Source organism: Canis lupus, chromosome 10 (assembly GCF_003254725.2).
Source record: "Canis lupus dingo isolate Sandy chromosome 10, ASM325472v2, whole genome shotgun sequence".
NCBI classification, from domain to species: domain Eukaryota; kingdom Metazoa; phylum Chordata; class Mammalia; order Carnivora; family Canidae; genus Canis; species Canis lupus.
The window spans coordinates 54269856-54291518 of NC_064252.1; positions in this window are offsets into that span (position 1 = coordinate 54269856).

The window sequence follows — 21663 nt, forward strand, 5'->3', positions numbered from 1 at the left end:
AGTTATGGTCTTAGGACTACCTGTATTGCTATCACTTAATGTGCTTACTAAATTACAGATTTAAGCTCCACAAAACAGTCCTAGTGAATTAGAATTTGGAGAGATACCTTCAGGAAATCTTATTTTTAACAGTCACCTTAAGTGATTTTTTTTTTACTGCAAACACAAATATAGCTCTAAACTATACATTTTATGAAAGTTGGAGAGTGTCATGTCTATCGGGTTTACTAGTATTTCCCCAAAGACTGACGCATCTTTCTATTCAAACATAATTTCTGAGGAAATTGGCAAAATCAATAGACTAAAGAAAACAATCTATGTCTAGACTATTTTCAAACGTGTAAAGTTAAGACTTATAAGAGTCACAGATATACAAATGCACGACTTCATTCCTTCACATCAACCTTCCCTTTTCCAAACCCAGTGCTATAACTTCTTAGTAATAAAAGAGCAACTTTGAAATGGCAATAAGATAATGTTAGAAAACAATTTTTAATGATAGAAGTTTTTGATGAAAGCATTATTTCATACATGGCCATTTCAAAGAACAATCGAGATATTAATAAAGAGTGAATATGGATGTCCTTTGAATTACTCAATCGACTTGCAAGAATTAGACCTAAATGAATAAGTACGCAAGTATATGAATATAAAGGTGTCCATTGTGTTACTACTATAACAGTAAAAGTTCAAGAATAACCTAGATTCGCATTAAGTGTGTATTTGGAAAATGAATCATGATGCATTAAACTTTTGAAAGTCTGCAGCTATTACAAGAGTAATAGGTAAATGTAGTCTGATATGGATAGATAACACTATCCATTTTTGTAGTGAAAAATACTACTAAATGGTGTACATATAACATAATACCATGAATAAAGTGCATATTGTAAGTGTATATGATCTTTATACTCATAGAAGACACCTGGAGGCTGGCGAATAAACTTGTCAATAACAATGACATGGGGAAAAACCTCAGTTTCCCCTCATGTGGGTGTATGTATGTGTATGTGTGTTTAAGATTTTATTTATTTGTTTTGATGGAGAGAGAAGAAGAGAGCACAAACATTGGGGGTGGGGGGAGGGAAGCAGATGGAGAGGAAGAAGCAGACTCCCTGCTAAGCACTTACCACCCAAGAAATTCCAAAGAATTTAAGAGCCCTGTGTCAGGAACCAGGGTCAAACAAACAAACAAAAAAACAAATATTAAAATATAAGATGCAACCTAACACTTTTATTTATCACTTAGGAAATTACAAAAGCTTCAAATATTAAAACATAAGATGCAACATAGCACTTGGATTTATCACTTAAGAAATTACAAAAGATTCAAGGGCTCTATGCTAGAAAGGGGGGGAGGAGACCAATATACATATTTTCTGTAATCTCGCCATTATTCCTGTAAATGTGATTGGCATAGGCAAGTAAACATTTCTTACTCTTTAGAATTATTTAATTTTCCTATTTTCAAGCACATATTGCTGGTATAATATCAAATTAATACAGATTTTAGATGATGTAGGCCTACATGTACAGGAATTCTAACATTTTATCATTGATACTTTTCAGATATGGACAGATAATTATGATAAAACAATTCAATATATAACTTAGAGAAAAAAATTAGGTAAAAAACCAGCATTTTCCCCATAACATATGTAAATACATGCTGTAGTGTGGAAATAAGTGGATAAATATATACAAAATATTAATTTTGGATAATAGGATGCTGGTAATTTTCATTTACTTATATTTTGTTATTTGTCTGAATCTATGGAAACAAATTAAGAAAAAAGACATTTTTGTTTTGTTTTTAAATAATTGATTTACATTGGTTATGTATTTAAAATACTCTTGTAAGTTGATCAAACCTGAATAAAAGTTCAGCTGCTGATCTATTTTAAAACCCTAGCTATAGTTAGATGAATTTTAAATTTACATCAATTAACACTTTAGCTATTAATTGAAATCCACTTAAATTTACTGCAGTTATTTTTAGAAATTGATATAGTTCATATAATTTCTATTCTAAATTTAATGTGTTAATGAAAATTTATAGCATCTTCTATTACTCCTTTGATATTAGGTTAATTATTTGTCAATTAGATTATTCATGTCATAATCATTAAAAGTTAATGTATTTCAATATTCTATTAGGATTTTGTTCCAAGTCTATGCTGAAACACACTAATGATTTCTGTTTTCTTTTCATCATTCAGTGAGTCAAATAGTCAACTAGCGCAGAATCACCCTTAATTGCTATTATCTATCAGTAGTTAACCCATTCAAATTTTCTGAAACTATTGTTAGATTTCTGAATTAGATTTCTGAATTTGAACCCATTCAAATTTTCCGAAACTATTGTTAGATTTCTGAATTAGATTTCTGACTAATCAATTATTGTCCAAGCAATCATCTAATATTTTAAGAAAGGAATAATCATACAATATAGGAAACAAAATTAAAAAGAAGCATGTGTTATTGCCCATGTGAAATAATTTTCATAGTGCTAACCCTTAGAATATTAAGCACACAAATAGAGAGTAAGTATAGCTCATATTAATTCCAATAAATATGCGTTACTGGACTTATGTATTATTTCTAACAAAAATATCTATCCACAGACATAGTAAGTTTTTTTGTCTCTTGAATATTTTACATTAAAGGAAAATATTTGGACAATGTTTAAATCTTTCCATTTGTGGGGCTGGCTCCCTGCTTTGAAACTATATCTTGAATCATTTAACTACAGAGATAGCAACTTTCAAGAACAAAGGAAGACCAATCAAATATTTTATCCTAATTTTTTCTTTTTTTTTTGGTTTTATGTCTTTCAATCAAGACATCATTTTAGCAACCTACAACTCTTTAAAAGCCACTATACCAGCCTCTGCAAAGATGCAGAGGCTAGGAGCCCACTGTCAAGTTCCCAAAGCATGATTGAATAAATGCTTCAAAAGATGGGCATTCTCCTCCCTGTGCCTGGGACAGAGAGGGGCCACCAGGGAACAGGGGCCTCACAGGATAAACAGCTCCCAGTAAGCCCTGCTCTGGCAGGGGGTGGGGCAGCGCCACCAGGCGCACACACCTGAGAATCAGCACTGCAGGCCCTTCCACCAGAAGACCAGCAGGAAGGACAGGGGAAGAGCAAGTTCTTAACCCAGCAATGCTGGAAAAGTCTGGGGGATGTCGAGAGATTTACAGTATATAGAACCAGAGGATACACCTCCTTGTTTTTTTTGTTTTTCTTTTTTTCCTTCCTTTTTTTCCAGTACAACTTGTTTTTAGCCACTCTGCACTGAGCAAAATGACTAGAAAAAAGAACTCACCACAAAAGAAAGAATCAGAAATAGTTCTCTCTTCCAGAGAGTTACAGAGTTTGGATTACAATTCAATGTCAGAAAAAAAAAATTCAATGTCAGAAAGCCAATTCAGAAGCACAATTATAAAGTTACTGGTGGCTCTGGAAAAAAAAGCATAAAGGATTCAAGAGACTTCATGACTGCAGAATTTAGATCTAATCAGATGGAAATTAAAAATCAATTAAATGAGATGCAATCCAAACTGGAGGTCCTAATAATGAGGGTTAATGAGGTAGAAGAAAGAGTGAATGACATAGAAGACGAGTTGATGGCAAGGAAGGAAGCTGAGGAAAAAGGAGAAAAACAAAAGACCTCAAGAAAACGTTAAGGGAAATAAATGACACCCTTAGAAGGAAAGATCTACGTTTAATTGGGGTTCCAGAGGGCGCCGAAAGGGACAGAGGACCAGAAAGTATATTTGAACAAATCCTAGCTGAGAACTTCCCTTAGGGAGGGAAATAGGCATTCAGATCAAGGAGATAGAGAGATCCCCCCTAAAATCAGTAAAACCATTCAACACTTCGACATTTAATAGTGAAACTTGCAAATTCCAAAGATAAAGAGAAAATCATTAAAGGAGTGAGAGACAAGAGATCCCTAATTTATATGGGGAGAAATATTAAATTAACAGCAGACCTCTCCCCAGAGACCTGGCAGGCCAGAAAGGGCTGGCAGAATATAGTCAGGGTCCCAAATGAGAAGAACATGCAGCCAAGAATACTTTAACCAGCAAGGCTCTCATTCAGAATAGAAGAAGATATAAAGAGCTTCCAAGATAGGCAGAAACTCAAAGAATATGTGACCACCACACCAGGTCTGAGAGAAATATTAAGGGGGACCCTGTAAAAGAAAGAGGAAGCCCAAAGAAATAATCCACAAAAACAGGAACTGAATAGGTATTATGATGACACTAAGTTCATATATTTCAATAGTAACTCTGAACGAGATTGGGCTTAATCACCCCATCAAAAGGTGCAGGGTTTCAGACTGGATAAAAAAGCAAAACCCATCTATTTGCTGTCTACAAGAGACTCATTTTAGACCTAAGGACACCTACAGCCTGAAAATAAAAGGTTGGAGAACCATTTACCATTCAAAAGATCCTCAAAAGAAAGTTGGGGTAGCCATCCTTCTATCACATAAATTAAAGCTTATCCCAAAAACTATAGTAAGAGATGAGGAGGGACACTACATCATACTTAAAGGATCTATCCAACAGGAGGACCTAACAATCATGAATATTTATGCCCCAAATGTGGGAGCTGCCAAGTATATCAATCAATTAATAATCAAAGTAAAGACATATTTAGATAACACATTTATACTGGAGACTTCAACATGGCGCTTTCTGCAAATGACAGATATTCTAAACATAACATCTCCAAAGAAACAAGAGCTTTAAATGATACACTGGACCAGATGGATTTCACAGATATTTGTAGAACTTTACATCTAAATGCAACTGAATACACATTCTTCTCAAGTGCACATGGAACTTTCTCCAGAATAGACCACATACTGGGTCACAAATCAGTTCTTAACGGATACCAAAACACTGGGATTGTTCCCTGCATATTTTCAGACCATAATGTTTTGGAACTTGAACTCAATCACAAGAAGAAATTTGGAAAAAATTCAAACACGTGGAGGTTAAGGACCATCCTGCTAAAAGATGAAAGGGTCAACCAGGAAATTAGAGAATTAAAAAGATTCATGGAAACTAATAAGAAGGGAAGTTACAACCATTCAAAATCTTTGGGATACAGCAAAAGCAGTCCTACGAGAGAAATACATTGCAATACAAGCATCCCTCAAAAAATTGGAAAAAATCTCAAATACATAAGCGAACCTTGCACCTAAGGGAACTGGTAAAGAACAGCAAATAAAATCTACACCCAGCAGAAGAAGAGAGTTAATAAAGATCTGAGCAGAACTCAATGAAATACAAACCAGAAGAACTGTATAACAGATAAACAAAACCAGGAGTTGATTCTTTGAAAGAATTATTAAGATAGATAAACCATTAGCCAGCCTTATTAAAAACAAAAGAGAAAAGACTCTAATTAATAAAATCATAAATTAAAAAGGAGAGATCACAACCAATACCAGGAAAAACAAACGATTTAAAAACATATTATGAGCAGCTATACACAAATAAATTAGGCAATCTAGAAGAAATGTATGCATTTCTGGAAAACCAGAAACTATCAAAACTGAAACAGAAGAAATAAAAATCCTGAACAGGCCAATAACCAGGGAGGAAATTGAAGCAGTCCTCAAAAACCTCCCCCCAAAACAAAGACAAAACAAAACAAAAACCCTCCCAAAACACAAAAGTCCAGGGCCAGATGGCTTCCCAGGGGAATTCTATCAAACATTTAAAGAAGAAAAAATACCTCTTCTACTAAAGCTTTTCCGAAAGATAGAAAGGGATGGACTACTTCCAAACTCGTTCTATGAGGCCACCATCACCTTAATTCCAAAACCAAAGACCCCACCAAAAAAGAAGAATTATAGACCAATATCCCTGTTGAACACAGATGCAAAAATTCTCAACAAGATACTCGCCAATAGGATCCAACAATACATTAAGAAGATTATTCACCACGACCATGTGGTATTTATCCCCAGAATGCAAGGCTGGTTCAACACATGTAAAGCAATCAATGTGATTGATCATACCAACAAGAGAAAATACAAGAACCATATGATCCTCTAAGTAGATGCAGAGAACGCATTTGACAAAATACAGCATCCATTCCTGAACAAAACTCTTCAGAGTGTAGGGATAAAGGGAACATTACTCGGCATCTTAAAAGCCATCTATGAAAAGCCCACAGCTAATATCATTCTCAATGGGGAAACACTGGGAGCCTTTCCCCTAAGATCAGGAATGAGACAGGGTTGTCCACTCTCATCACTGCTATTCAACATAGTATTAGAAGTCCTAGCCTCACCAATCAGACAACAACAAGAAATAAAAGGCATTCAAATTGGCAAAGAAGAAATCAAACTCTCCCTCTTTGCTGATACTGTACATAGAAAACCCAGACTCCACGCCAAGATTGCTAGAACTCATACAACAATTTGGCCGTGTGGTAGGATACAAAATCAATGCCCAGAAATCAGTGGCATTTCTATGCACTAACAATGAGACTGAAGAAAGAGAAATTAAGGAACCAATCCCATTTACAATTGCATCCTGAACCATAAGGTACCTAGGCATAAACCTAACAAAAGAGGTAAAGGATCTATACCCTAAAAACTACAGAACATTTCTGAAAGAAATTGAGGAAGACACAAAGAAATGGGAAAATATTCCATGCTCATGGATTGGAAGAATTAATATTGTAAAAATGTCAATGCTACCTAGGGTAATTTAGACATTTAATGCAATCCCTATCAAAATACCATGGACTGTCTTCAGAGAGTTGGAACAAATCATCTTAAGATTGTGTGGAATCAGAAAAGACCCCGAATAGCCAGGGGAATATGGAAAAAGAAAACCAGAGCAGGTGGCTTCACAATGTCAGACTTCAGGTTGTGCTACAAAGCTGTGGTCATCAAGACAGTGTGGTACTGGCACAAAAACAGACACATAGATCAATGGAACAGAATAGAGAACCCATAAATGGGCCCTCAACTCTATGGTCAACTAATATTCAACAAAGCAGGAAAGACTATCCACTGGAAAAAGGACAGTCTCTCCAATAAATGGTGCTGGGAAAAATTGAACAGCCACATGCTGAAGAATGAAACTGGACTATTCTCTGACACCATACACAAATAAACTCAAAATGGATGAAAGATCTAAGTGTGAGACAAGAATCCATCAAAATCCTAGGGGAGAACACAGGCAACACCCTTTTTGAACTTGGCCACAGCAACTTTTTGCAAGATACATCTATGAAGGCAAGGGAAACAAAAGCAAAAATGAATTACTGGGACTTAATCAAGATAAAAAGCTTCTGAACATCGAAAGAAACAGTCAACAAAACTAAAAGACAACCTACAGAATGGGATAAGATATTTGTAAATGACCTATAGGATAAAGGGCAAGTATCCAAGATCTATAAAGAACTTTTTAAACTCAACAGCAAGGAAACAAACAATCCAATCATGAAATGGGCAAAAGACATGAACAGAAATCTCACAGAGGAAGACATAGACATGGCCAACAAACACATAAGAAAATGTTCCGCATCACTGGCCATCAGGGAAATACAAATCAAAACCACCATGTGATACCACCTCACACAGTGAGAATGGGGAAAATTAACAAGAAAGAAAACAACAAATGTTGGAGAGAATGTGGAGAAAGGGGAACCCTCTTGCACTGCTGGTGGGAATGTGAACTGGTGCAGCCACTCTGGAAAACTGTGTGGATGATCCTCAAAGAGTTAAAAATAGATCTGCCCTAGGCCCATCAATTGCACTGCTGGGGATTTACCCCAAAGATGCAGATACAGTGAAATGCCGAGATACCTGCAACCCGATGTTTCTAGCAGCAATGTCCACAAGAGCCAAACTGTGGAAGGAGCCTCGGTGTCCATTGAAAGATGAATGGATAAAGAAAATGTGGTCTATATATTCAATGGAATATTACTCATCCATTAGAAATGACAAATACCCACTATTTGCTTCGATGTGGATAGAACTAGAGGGTATTATGCTGAGTGAAATAAGTCAGAGAAGGACAAATATCATATGGTCTCATTCATTTGGGGAATATAAAAAATAGTGAAAGGGAATAAAGGGGAAAGGAGAGAAAATGAGGGGGAAATATCAGTGAGGGTGACAGACCATGAGAGACTCCTAACTCTGGGAAACGAACAAGGAGTAGTGGAAAGGGAGGTGGTTGGGTGTTGGGGTGACTGGGTGATGGGCACTGAGGGGGGCACTTGATGGGATGAGCACTGGGTGTTATGCTATATGTCGGCAAATTGAACTCCGATAAAAAATATAGTAAAAAATAATAAAACTTATCATGCACACAAAAAAGAATATACGAAAGTATAAATGTTAAAAATCTTGATAGTGTAGCTATTTGAATATGTACAAAAATGAGAGTGAGAAGAAACAAGGGAAATTCAAAGATGCTCGCTTTCTCATTATATATAATTGAGATCTGAAGATATTATTTATAGATTAAAAGTCCAAGATTAATACTTTAAATACATAAATATTAAAAAAAGAAAAAAATACATAAATATTATATGTAACCAGTAGTATAATGTTCTTCCTATCTATGTATCATCTATCTATACAAAAATCTGAACAATGATATGAAACTTTATTTTACCTATTTGAAACCATGAACAATTTAACAAAATTTTAAAAAGTTGAAGATATGGAGTGATTATAAGTCACTCCATATTATATAATATATATATAATATATATAATATATAATCATAAAGTAGAGAATGTATCTCCTATTTTAATTTCATGAAATGTTTAAAAGAATTCATGAAAAGAAAAAAATAAATTAAAATTAGCATTTTGTAAACCATATTCCTTGTTGACAATGAAATAAAATAAGAAATTAGCAACAATTTTAAAAGACGACTTTGTATTAAATAATTTTAATAAAGACTACACAAAACCAATATTTTAAGTGATCAGTAGCATAGAAAGGCATAAACATACAGTAAATATAAGGAAAAAGGAAATAAATGATGGCTATAGATGGCATACAATGCAATAGAATATTATACACACTTTTCAGCAAGTAAACTGAAAGTTTTGATGAAATTCATGATTTTCCTCGATAAATACAAACATAAATTCCACAGAGAGCATGGAAATTAAACTTTCACTCTCCTAAATGTACTCCAGTCTCAAATGCTTTTGTGCATAATTACTACCAGACAAAAGAATAATTTCTTCAGTTTTTAAATTATTCCACAGCATAAGAAAAAAAATCAAAGGATTTCCAGTTAATTCATATCAATACCACAAAAAGGACTCTTATAATATATGTGCAAGTTTCTACGTATACAAAAACCTTCTTAATAGTTTCAATTAGATATAGTTGAAACCTAATAGTTTCAAATAGAGCTAATGAACATTAGTCTCTCCTTTTCTAGCAACTTGAACTGAATCAGCTACAAAATTCTATTGGCATTCTCTGCAAGATACTTTTGGGTCATCTCTTCTATTTTGGTTTCCACTTTCTAAATCCAGGCCTTAGCCCTCTGGCCTTACATGATGATCACAGTAATTTTAATAATTGGTCTCTTTGCTTGCAATCTTTTATACCTCCAATCTTTCCTACACATTCCTTTCTGAATAGCTCTCTTGAGATCATTTCTTTACCCCTTTCTCAACCTTGTTCAAAAATTTTGTCTCTTCACCAATTGGCACTTACATGTTCCTCCGTTTGTTACCACTTGTCCCTACAGCTTTATATCTCAGGTCCCACACAGACAACTCTAAACAGATTGTTCTCTTTACCATTCTCTGAAAATTTCTTGAATATTCCGAACTCTATGGATTTGTTTAATTTTGTAGTAATACCTAGAATGCTTTGTTTTTCCCGTTCTGACCTTTCAAACCCTTCTAGAGTTAAGATTTAATTTAAAATCCTATAATCCATGGGAAAATTCCCCTACCTCCTCCTCTCATACCTTTGTCTCTTCCATTTACAACAACCTTCTTTCTGCATTACAGTATGTTTTTATTCCTCTTATATGAAAGTTGTTTCAACGTGCAGCTCCTCCCCTATACTGGGAAGTCCTGAGGAGAAGTGATCATGCCTTAATTATCTCCACAGATTTCACAGCAAAATGATTGTAGAGAAAAAAGATTAAGGAATGAAAGAATGTATGCTTACCATAAATCAGTCTATAATATTTATCCTTAAACTGATAGTTTTAGTATTAGTAGAACTAATGCTAGTAAAAGATGGGTTATTAAGAGGAAGGTAAAATGTAAGATGACTCAAGGTTTTCCCTTAACATTCATGTTTATCTTGTTAACTCTAAATGTTTTCAAATGTGTTTGAAGAATGTGATATTGTAAATTTTTAATTAGACAGTTTTAAAGTCCACCTATCCATTTCCCATAATGAACGATAGTAGAGTATTTCCTTCTATTATACGATGTTTTACATATAATACTAGGCTACATTCATGTATATTTATTTTATTGAGTTCACTATCAGTTTGTATAGCCATTATGAACCATTTGACTCAATTATTCAGCAAATATTTACAGGGCAACTACTAAATGGCAAAGCCACTATGTACTATTATCTGAAACACATGAAAAGGCATATTTGATGTTGGGTGGAAAAATAAGATTGGTTTAGCTAAATATCCAAGTAGGATGATATTTAGATGCTGAAAAACCAAAAGTCACAGTACTTTAACAAGTTATTTATTTCTTTTTATGTGAATGAAGTCCAGAAGTAGTTGGTTCAAGGCTGGCACGACACTCCATGCTTTAAGGTTATCTTGTTGCTGTACCTTCTTTAGCATTTATATGTCATACTAAGTCCAATCTAGAGAGAGAAACCACACAGGAATCAAATCAGGGAAAGCTGCATATAGTAAATTATTAATTATAACAGGAATGGAATTAAAACATGTGAGCTAGTTAGAAATCAAGTGAAAGGGAATAAAGGGGAAAGGAGAGAAAATGAGTGAAAGTATCAGTGAGGATGACAAAACATGAGAAAAACCTAACTCTGGGAAATTAACAAGTAGTAGTGGAAAGGGATGTGGGTGGGGGGTTGGGGTGACTGGGTGGCGGGCACTGAGGGGGGCACTTGGCGGAATGAGCACTGGGTGTTATGCTATATGTTGGCAAATTGAACTCCAATAAAAAAATAAAATAAAAATAAAACGATGGCTATAAATAATATTGAATAACAGATGTGAAATATGTTTAAAATAATAGCATATATAATATGATATGTAATCTGGTATGGTATATTATAGCTACTGCCCTAGAACTGAGATAAGGCATTCAAAGAATTCCTCTCATTTTGCCTGCCCTCAATGAGGGGTGTGATCCAGATCTTGTTGGAGAGAGTGGGAACATAGCTCAGAATGCAAAGGAAGCTGCTGTGAAGCAACACTGGAAGAACATGCTGGAAATATGTTTTCTGTAACTTGCCAGAAATATGCACTGTGAGATGCTATTAAAAGTTATTCATGAGGAGGTGTCTCATCAAAGGCTCTCAGCTACAAAACTATCTGAAGGAGGTTGCTAGGGAACTGTATGGCCATTTGGTGGTGCAAGAGACTGTGTACTATATGTGGAGAAGCTGCAAACACTGCAAGGAGCCTGAGATGAGTCATTGCTCATATTGCAGGAGCTCAGTGCTAAGCAAAGCTTGTTCTGCAGGAACCTGCATAGGAGACTTCAAAAGGATTCTGGAACAAGATCAAATCCTTTCTTTCTGCAGTACTGACTTTCTTTCTCCAGCCATTGTACTTCCTAAGCTTAAAAAAAAAAAAGGAAAAATATTTAAAAGGAACTGATCCATTTTTATGGAGCAGACAAAAAGGGTGAATTTGGAGCTAAGAGGCATTAACCTGGAAACCAGAGCACCCTGTGATTCAAAGTTGGAACTCAAGGAGGTATCACAGTTCCAGATTTTAAGATATACTACAAATCTGTAGTAATAAAAACAATATGGTACTGGCACGAAAAGAGACACATAGATCAATAGAATGAGACAAAGACCTAGGAAATGAAGCAAAGCTTAGGTGGTCAACTAATCTATGACAAAGGAGGCAAGAATATACAATGAGGAAAAGGCAGTCTCCTCAATAAGTGATATTAAGAAAACTGGGTAATACATGCAAAATATTTAAATTGGACCATTTTCTAACACCACTTTCAAAAATAAACTCAAAATGGATTAAAGAACTAAATGTGAGACCTAAAACCACAAAAAAAAAAAGAAAAAAGAAACTAGAAGAGAACACATGCTGTAATTTCTCTGACAGTAGCCGTAGCAACGTTTTTCTGGATATGTCTTCTGAAGCAAGGAAAACAAAAGCAAAACTAAAAATTGGCACTGCATCAAAATATAAAGCTTTTGCACAGTGAAAGAAATATCAAAAAAAATGAAAAGGCAGTTTACTGAATAGGATAAGGTATTTGCAAATGATTTATCTGAAAAGGGATTAATATGCAAAATATGTAACTAATATGTACAGCTCAACACCAAATAATCTGATTAAAAATAGTGCAGAGGATCTGAATAGACATTTTCCAAAGAAGACATACAGATGATAAGCAGACACACGAAAAGATGTTCAACGTCATTCATTAATCATTACAGAAATGCAAGTCAAAACCATACCAAGATATTACCTTACACTTGTCAGAATGGCTAAAATCAAAAAGACAAGAAATAACAAGTGCTGGCAGGGATGTGGAGTAAAGGAACCCATGTGTACTGTTGGTAGGAATGTAAATTGGCTCATCCAACATGGAAAACAAAACAGAGGCTCCTCAAAAAATTAAAAATGGAAATACCATATGATGTAGTAATTCCATTACTGGGTATTTGCCTAAAGAAAATGAAAATACTAATTAAAAATATATATATGCATCTCTATGTTTATTGCAGCATTATTTACAATGGCCAAGATATGGAAGAAACCAACTGTGCATTGATGAACAAATAGTTAAGGAGGATGTGGTATATATACACAATGGGATATAATGCAGCCATAAAAAAAGGATGAGATCATGCCATTCGTGACATTATGGATAGATCCAGAAGGTATTATGTTAAGTTGCTAAGTGAAACAAATCAGACTGAGAAAAACAAATACCATACAGCTTTACCCATAGGATTATCCAAAAAATAATATAACCAAATGGATAAAGACACAGAAGAATTAGACCTATAAATACAGAGAACAAACTGATGGCTGCCAGAGTTGGAGGAATAAGGTGATGGCCAAAATGAGTGAAGGAGAGTGGGAGATAGGAGCTTGCAGTTACTGAAGAGTAACAAAAATAAAAGGCACAGCATAAGGAATATAGTCAACAATATTTAATAGTATTGTATAGTAACGGATGGTAGCTATACTTGTGGTGAGTGTAGCACAATATAGAAAACTGTTGAATTACTATGTTGTACACTTGAAACTAACATAACACTGTGTGTCAACTCTATTCAAATAAGCTATGAAGCAGGGGATCCCTGGGTGGCTCAGCAGTTCAGCACCTGTCCTCGGCCCAGGGCATGATCCTGGAGACCCGCGATCGAATGAATCCCACTTCAGGCTCCCTGCATGGAGCCTGCTTCTCCCTCTGCCTCTCTCTCTCTCTCTCTCTCTCTTGTCTATCATGTTATCATGAATAGATAAATGAAATCTCTTTAAAAAATAAGCTATGAAGAAAGATAAAAAAGCACTTAAAGTTAGAAAGTCCAATGGGGAAGGGTTTTCTATTTATGTAAGGAGATAAATATGTGATATATGTGCATATATACAGGAAAGGTATGAGTACGCCATTCTTCCGAAAGCATAGAAGAATATTTGCAAATGCTGTGAGGTGGGGCCACCTTTCTGTATTCCAGTACCAGTAAGGAAACCAGTGTTGGTAGAGAAATTAGTAGCAACATGGTAGAAGATGGTGTTTGGGAGACAGCTGAGAGACCAGATAATAAAACTTTATCAGTCACAGGAAGAAGGAATCTTTCTGATACACACAAAAAACATACAGTAACATAAATGATTCTTATTTTTCCAGATCTTTGCTCATTATTTAAAATCCATCCTCTTTTAAAAATTGATCCTAAAATGTCATGAACTCATAAATATTTCAGATAATAGGACTAAATTTACAAGGGGAGGTGGGTTGGCTACCAAATAGGTAAAAAACTAAATGCTGCATCTCCAAGCTTCTGTCTGAAAGTATCTGACCCAATAAGTGGCACTGTTAGATAATATTTGACTGGTAAGCTATACTAAATTTGGATATTTAGGCAAAAGGATGATATTTCACTTATACCTTTTAAACTGAAGACACCATTAAAATAGTGTCCATCTCCCTACGGGCCTTGAATAAGGTGTTTTTATATATCTTTAAAGTTTTGAAATATACATTTTGTTACATTTTAATCCAGTAAAGTTAAAGGAAATTAATGGGGAAAAGTTAAGAGAGGAAGACAAACCATAAGAGACTTCTAACTCTAGGAAATTAAATGTTGCAGAAGGGAGGTGGGTGGGAGATGGAGTAAAACTGGGTGACGGGCATTAAGGAGGGCACCGGGTGTTGTACTATATGTTGGCAAATTCAATTTAAATAAAAAAAGATAGTGAATGGCATATATTTAGTCTTACATATAGTTTATGAAATACAGAAATTTGATCAAGAGCCGCAAGGATAGATCATCTACGAGATTGCATCATACCTAGGAAGTAACAACCCATAATGAATGGAGATGCTGTAATTCATCCTTTCTGAACCCTGTGCAGTTGTGCCTCCAATAAGAAAGAATTAAGCCAAATAGAAAGACGCTCATACTATTTCTATTTCATTTTCTGTTATTGTAATTTTTCTACATACACCTAAAAGATATATTTTACCTGAAATAATACTATTTTTCTTTCTGGTAGAATCAAATTAAAGTGTTGTTTTCTAATTCTCAGAATGCCATATTATCAAAATTCAGGAGTCTGAAAACCTACAGGAGTAAATTTATGAGCCTAAAAATATACAGAAGGAAAAACTAAGCCTCAGGAAAAAAAAAAATCGGCACTCAACCTATTTCTATTATCCCCACAACTGTATTTGAAAAGAAATAACTGTTCTCACAAACCACTAAAATGTGGGACTAGAACGCACTGCTTTGAATTATACTTTATGATGATCATGCCTTGTGGTCTTGTTTATTATTGTGTTTAGAGGGCTCCATAGTATAAGCTTTTTTTTTAGTAGTTTTATGCTTTACCTGGCAGCTCTGAGCCACTTTTAGAGATACTACTAGAGGGGATAATCAACGTAACTTTTGATACTTCAATTCTCTCCTTCAGGGGCATGTTTTTTTTTTTTTTTTTTGTTTGTTTGTTTTTTTTCATTTTAGACTACCAACCATCACTTTCTAGCACTGAAGCATGTTTATGTGGTAAAAATATTTTACAGTTTTGATCTTTTCCTAGACACCAGATCTATCTTCTTATTTGGTGACTGAGTCCTTTGGGAATCCTCAAAAAAAAAATATTACAAAGTCTAGGCAGATGACAAGAAATCTGTTTTCCTCATGTATCTCATCCAGTTCTCCATAATTTCTTTATACCTAAGATATATTTAAGATACCTTCTTCACCTCTCTCTCATTGTTGAAAGTGTTCCTGATACATAGTGACAGTTCAGGAATATATTTTAGTTGCATCATGTTGTCATTATATTGCGTTCCAATGAGAGATTTTTTTATTATTCTCAGGTAGTTGAGAAACATAAAGTATGGCATCCTTCTCCCTAACACAACATAATGATTTTCTTGCAATCTCAATAACTTCTCATAGACACTGACCGTATCTTATTAACAGAAGGGAAAGGGAAAGGAAATGGGTCAATGGGATAGTGAAGAGAATATTATTTGTAGAGGTATAAAGAATCACCTGCAACTTTGCTCCTGTTGATGGGAAAAAAAGAAAATATCTGTGTCAGCTGATGCTGTTCAGCATTTGGCTATAGGTGTTAAGAAAATCAGGCCTCACCAAATACACAGTTGGCTGCATCTTCCAAGTAACACTTTTCTCTATTGGCTACCACCATCACAATGTGTGTCTGCATTCTTAGAGATTCCAGTTTGGTTTTGTATGTGCATGGCTCCTCCTTCCTATCTATCTCATAATATTTAATTTCTCAAAGATATTTATCCAAAGTTATTTCTTCTCCCCTCTCACTCTTCCTTTGTGTCATATATGTTATCACTCTATTTGAGGATCGCTTTTAAACCTCTATGAGTAATTTTCTTCTATTCTTTGGGTTCATTTTTCCAACAGCTTCTAACTATTTCTAAATGGATGTTATAGAGATTTTAGGGACAATGTTGTAAAAATCAACTTATCTTCTCTATAATATTTTTCTCTTGCTGGTATCTCATGACTCCAGAATGGTAAGTTATTCTATAGCAGGGAGTGCAATGAATTGAAAGGGGTGTCTTTCTGATTAAAACAAAGATATTCTCTCCAGCTCTGGTTTCTTTCACTGTACTATTCCTCCACCCTAACCATACTGTCAGAGTCCCCTAGTGCTTGAAATATCATCTAACATTATAAAGTATTGCTTGTTGAATCTTGTGTTGCGTATCTACAGAGTAGACATAAAATCGCTAAGTGCAAAAGGATTTCTATATTCTGCACTAGAGTTTCTATCCTCCTACCACATATACTCACCTCACCCCCCACCCCCCCAAAAAAAAACAAACAAAAAACAAAAACAAAACAAAACAAAACAAAAAATAGGTTAAAATGAACAGAAAATTAGGCACATTTTATTTTTTAAATGGAGTTTTACCTGAAGATCATGAGTAATTAAAGGCATCATTTAAATAAAAAATTTGAGGCACTGACCAGTACTAAATATTTAAAAGACTGATTTAACTAATCAATAAATACTATTAAATTTACACTAAAAAATTCCTCATTCTATTAAATGTCCCTGTTTAAGAGTTAACTGTGAACACATTTTGATCTGATATCAGTATCTGAAACAATTCTTAAGTGATTGAAAATTGATCATTGGAGGCCAACCCATTGCTTATTAGTTATTCAGTAGTTTCCTTTACTAATGGCTCAGTAATCTCCAGGAATTGAAGAAAATGCCAGGCTACTTAGCATTAAAGGTTCTGAAATACTATCAATTTTTTCCACTGAAAATAAATGGTAAGCATCAAACGTATTCATGTAATAATCACTCTGTATGTATAAGTAAACTATTTTAGTATACTATTAGAAACATTTATATAATTAAAAAATATAGAAGGAAAGTTGTATGAGAGAAATTGGATAGATGTGTCATCCATTGTAATCTAGATTAACTTGGGTACCTGTTTATCCCAAGACACTTTTATTAGCCAATAGCAACAATTCAAAATCCAGTAGTATTGGGACGCCTAGGTGGCCCAGGGGTTAAGCGTCTGCTTTCGGCTCAGGGCGTGATCCTGGATCCCAGGATCAAGTCCCGTCTTGGGCTCCCTATATGGAGCCTGCTTCTCCCTCTATCTATGCCTCTGTGTGTGTGTGTCTTTCACGAATAAATAAATAAAAGCTTTTTAAAAATCCAGTAATATTTTCTATAGAAATTTCGCATGAATCAGAGCATAGTTAGATTACTAGAATCTTGTTTATCAGGGTGTCGAGCAGTCAAAGCTGTGGTTTTCATGGAAGTGAGGTTGAGAAGCTTTTCCCAAACATGTATTTAAATGAGTTGTACACTTAGGAACTTGGATCTTCTTGGCTTACAAAATGATGCAGTCAACCTTGTATGTGCCCTTTGCTTAGTTTCTGCGTTAAGTTATTTTATTGTAACACCAGTCATCTTGGGAGCATTACCCTGCAATACTGGGGCCATTTGCCTACATAATTAGAAGTTCCTTGGAATTTACATCAACTGGAGGTAGCTCTTAGCAATGACTCCTGCATAAGTATGAAAACCCTCATCCCTTGTTTTTAACCAGAACAAACAGTGAGGCACAATTTACACCCTAGAGCTCCCCTGTAGTATCAGCTTTAAATCCCATCTTTGCTTGGCTTCCTCCTCTTTCTTCTCTTAGCTCTCTCACACTCTTAGAATTTTCTGTTTGAAATGCTGATTAATAAATCCATTGCATACAAATCTTCATCTCAGGACTTGCTTCTGATATGTATCCATATATGTATTTGTTTTAAGACAGAGAAAACCAGGGATGCAGGAAAAGGGAGAGGAGCATAGTATGGCATGACAACTCTTCCTCTTTAGTCTTGGTCTGATTTGGAACACCAAAAAAACTTCTACTTCTGGAAGAAAGAGCTATTTTATGAGCTACTTTTTGAGATTCTGAACAGTGTCCATGACAATTTAAGATCAAGATGATAAATTGTGGAAGCAATGTTAGGAAGAAGGACATTTTCCAAATTCTCCAGTAATGTTTGGATACCTCAAGGATTGTTGGCTTTAAAGCAAGAGGAGAGAATAATTTAATTAGCATTTACAATGGAGGATTTTAGCAGTAAAGGCAATGGTGAGGTACCATGAAGAGCAGTTCACAAAGAGTATCTTCAGACTTAGAACTGAACAAATGAGACTCCATCTATGAAAGCTTCCCTAAAGAATAGTCAGAGTTTATGGAGAAACACAGAGAATAAAACTATTAAACATCGCGAAGGCATCCTTTTGCATTCTACTAAGAGTTTGGTCAATGTACTTCTATAATGTCTTAGAAGGATCTTATTAAGTATAACCCTACTTATTAAATAAGGATATCTTCTAAGAAACTTCTATTATATAATGTTAATTCTCATTAAGAAAAAAATAAAAAGATGCTAATTCATTGCAGAATAAAAGGATTTTCCTATCACCCTAATTATAGAACTATGGGAAACTAAATTGTTTTCTAAATTCTTCCAGTAAATCTGGTAAGAATATTAAGCTTAAATTAGCCTTTCCATTGTAACTCTCTTAGGACCTTTTTGGAGCAAAAAAGAATGAGGAATTTCAACTCTCGGATGACAGCCATGTACAAAAGGGCTCTGGCTTTAGATCTAAGAATAGGAAGAAGTCATAAGGTCTCAAGGAACTTGCCTGAAGGTTAATTAATCAGTATTAGTATTCATTTTCACAACTATATTTTTACTTGCTACCAATTGGCTGAGCAGATGGTAAAGGCTAGAAATCTGGCACATCTTAAAAAATAATCAGATCTCATCAAGTCAATTAGTTTTGGAAACTACATTAGAAATTCTTTGCTGACTTAAGGAGAAACAGTTCCTTAATAATGTTTGTTCTGGGAACAAGATGTGTGCTGAAAACAATTCTTCTCTACTTAATCACCTCTCCTCCTTCCCTTCCCCCTACTCCACACACACACACAAACAAGCACACACACATACACACACACTCACACACACTTGTTAGTGGAAACAAAAGGAAGCTCTCCCTCTCCAAAGGAAAAAACAAAACAAAACAAAACAAAACATTTTTAACAAGCCAGCCTAATCTTTGGCTAGGAGAAGGCACCAGAAGCTTATTCCTTCCACTATGGCTTGTGCCAATGGCCTAACACAATTTCTTCTCCTTTTAAAGGAACATATACACATACACAATAAAGAGGAGGGAGAAAGAAAGAAATCCCAAAGCAGTAGCGAAGAGTAAGAAAGAAACATAAGGCATATTCTCTAAAGGAGCCAAATAGTCAGTCTTCTGCCAGCAAACCTGAGATGATTAATTGCCAACTCCACAGAAGGTGGAAAATTTTAAAACAAGAGGAAAGAAAAAATGACCTGAGGAAACATTTAAAACATTAAGCAATTTAGCTTTCTCCAAAATTATTTGATATCCAATTAAGAAAAGAAGAGTGTGACTGAGTTAAATTCTATAATGCTCCTTTGGTAGCTGGTCACAGATAGTGATTATTAGAATCATCTCTTAAAGATGCCTATGAACTGATTGATGTACAGGTGTAAAAGGTGTAAAAATACCAAAAACATTAAGATAATACCGAAAATGTATTTAAAATATATACTATTTAATATATCATTATATATTATATTGCATATAGTATTATATATTATGCATAATATATTGTAAAGCTAAATATTAAATATATTATTTAATATATATTATATATCTCCCATATATATGGAGACCTATGATGTATCTTGGCCTCAAGTCAAATAGCTTTTATTGTTGTTGTTTGTTTTAGAGTAGTCATTTATACATTCACATATACACATATACAAACATACACACAATATGTTAGGCAGTATTCTTGGAGCTGTGGGGAAAAAAAAACACATAGTGAACAAAACCAGACTAAAATCTCAACTTCTATAGAATTTACTAGATATCAGATGTTAAACACTAAATTAAACATGTAGTATATTATAAGGTGATGACTCCCTTGGAGAAAAATAAAGCAGTGATGTGAATAAAGAGTATGTTTGGAAGGGGAGTAGTAACTGTATATAGAGTAGTCAAAGGAGTCCTTATAGAAGAGTTGACCTTTGGAGCAAGACCCAAAAGACATATGGGTGGGAACTATCTGGAGAAGGGGGAAGAGAAGTTGGAAGAACTAAGGCAGCTTTTGTTTGCCATAGCTTGAGTTATAACATAGAGATGCTGCTATCATGTGAGCAAGGGGAGACTAGGAGGAGATAAGAGGAAAGAGATAAAGGAAGCCAAATAATGCAATATTATGTAGGTAATAGTAAGTGAAATGGGAGGACCTTGGAGAACTTTAAGCAAAGAAATGACATGCTGTGAGTTATATTTTATGAGTGTTTCAAACGTCTTCCTATAAGAATAGATTGATGAGGCAAAAGCTGAAGCATGAATGAAGGCAGTTGGAAAAGTCTAGGATCTCTATATAAATTGTGACATCATAAGAAACGTGTACATTGATAATACCTGACAATATGTGATTAAGTCATCATGAGCTACGAGATACACATTCTGATAACTCTTAGAATCTTAAAAATAAGGGGCAGCCCCAATGGCTCAGTGGTTTAGTGCTGCCTTCAGCCTGGGATGTGATCCTGGAGACCTGGGATCGAGTCCCATGTCAGGCTCCCTGCATGGAGTCTGCTTCTCCCTCTGCCTGTGCCTCTGCCTCTCTCTCTCTGTGTCTGTCATGAATAAATAAATTTAAAAATCTAAAAAAAAAGAATCTTAAAAATAAGTGACAGTCTCTAACTCTCTTGGAAGTATGGAGAATATGAATCTGTTGCATGAATTGCAATTATATATTTTTTGTTATGTTTAAAACAAAAACTTGAAATGTCCAATAAGTAGTCCCATTTTAGGCATAACCATCACCTGGGACCTTGTTAAGGAATATAGATTCTGGTACACTGTTCAAGACCTACTGGTTTGTATGCATATTAAAGTTTGGGCAGCATTGCTCTATTTTATACAATTAAATTTATAGATGAAAAAATAAAGACTATAGATGACAGGAGAACACAGACTCCCTGGAATCTTTACATTCATTTGTGCCTTTGGTTGTTTCAAAGATGTTTTCTTCTTTCCTCCTTAGCCACATAATAACCACTCTGAGGCAAAGTTTCTCATTATTATAAAATCAATAGAGATAGGGATTTTTGCTTTGCTTATCACTGTGTTCAC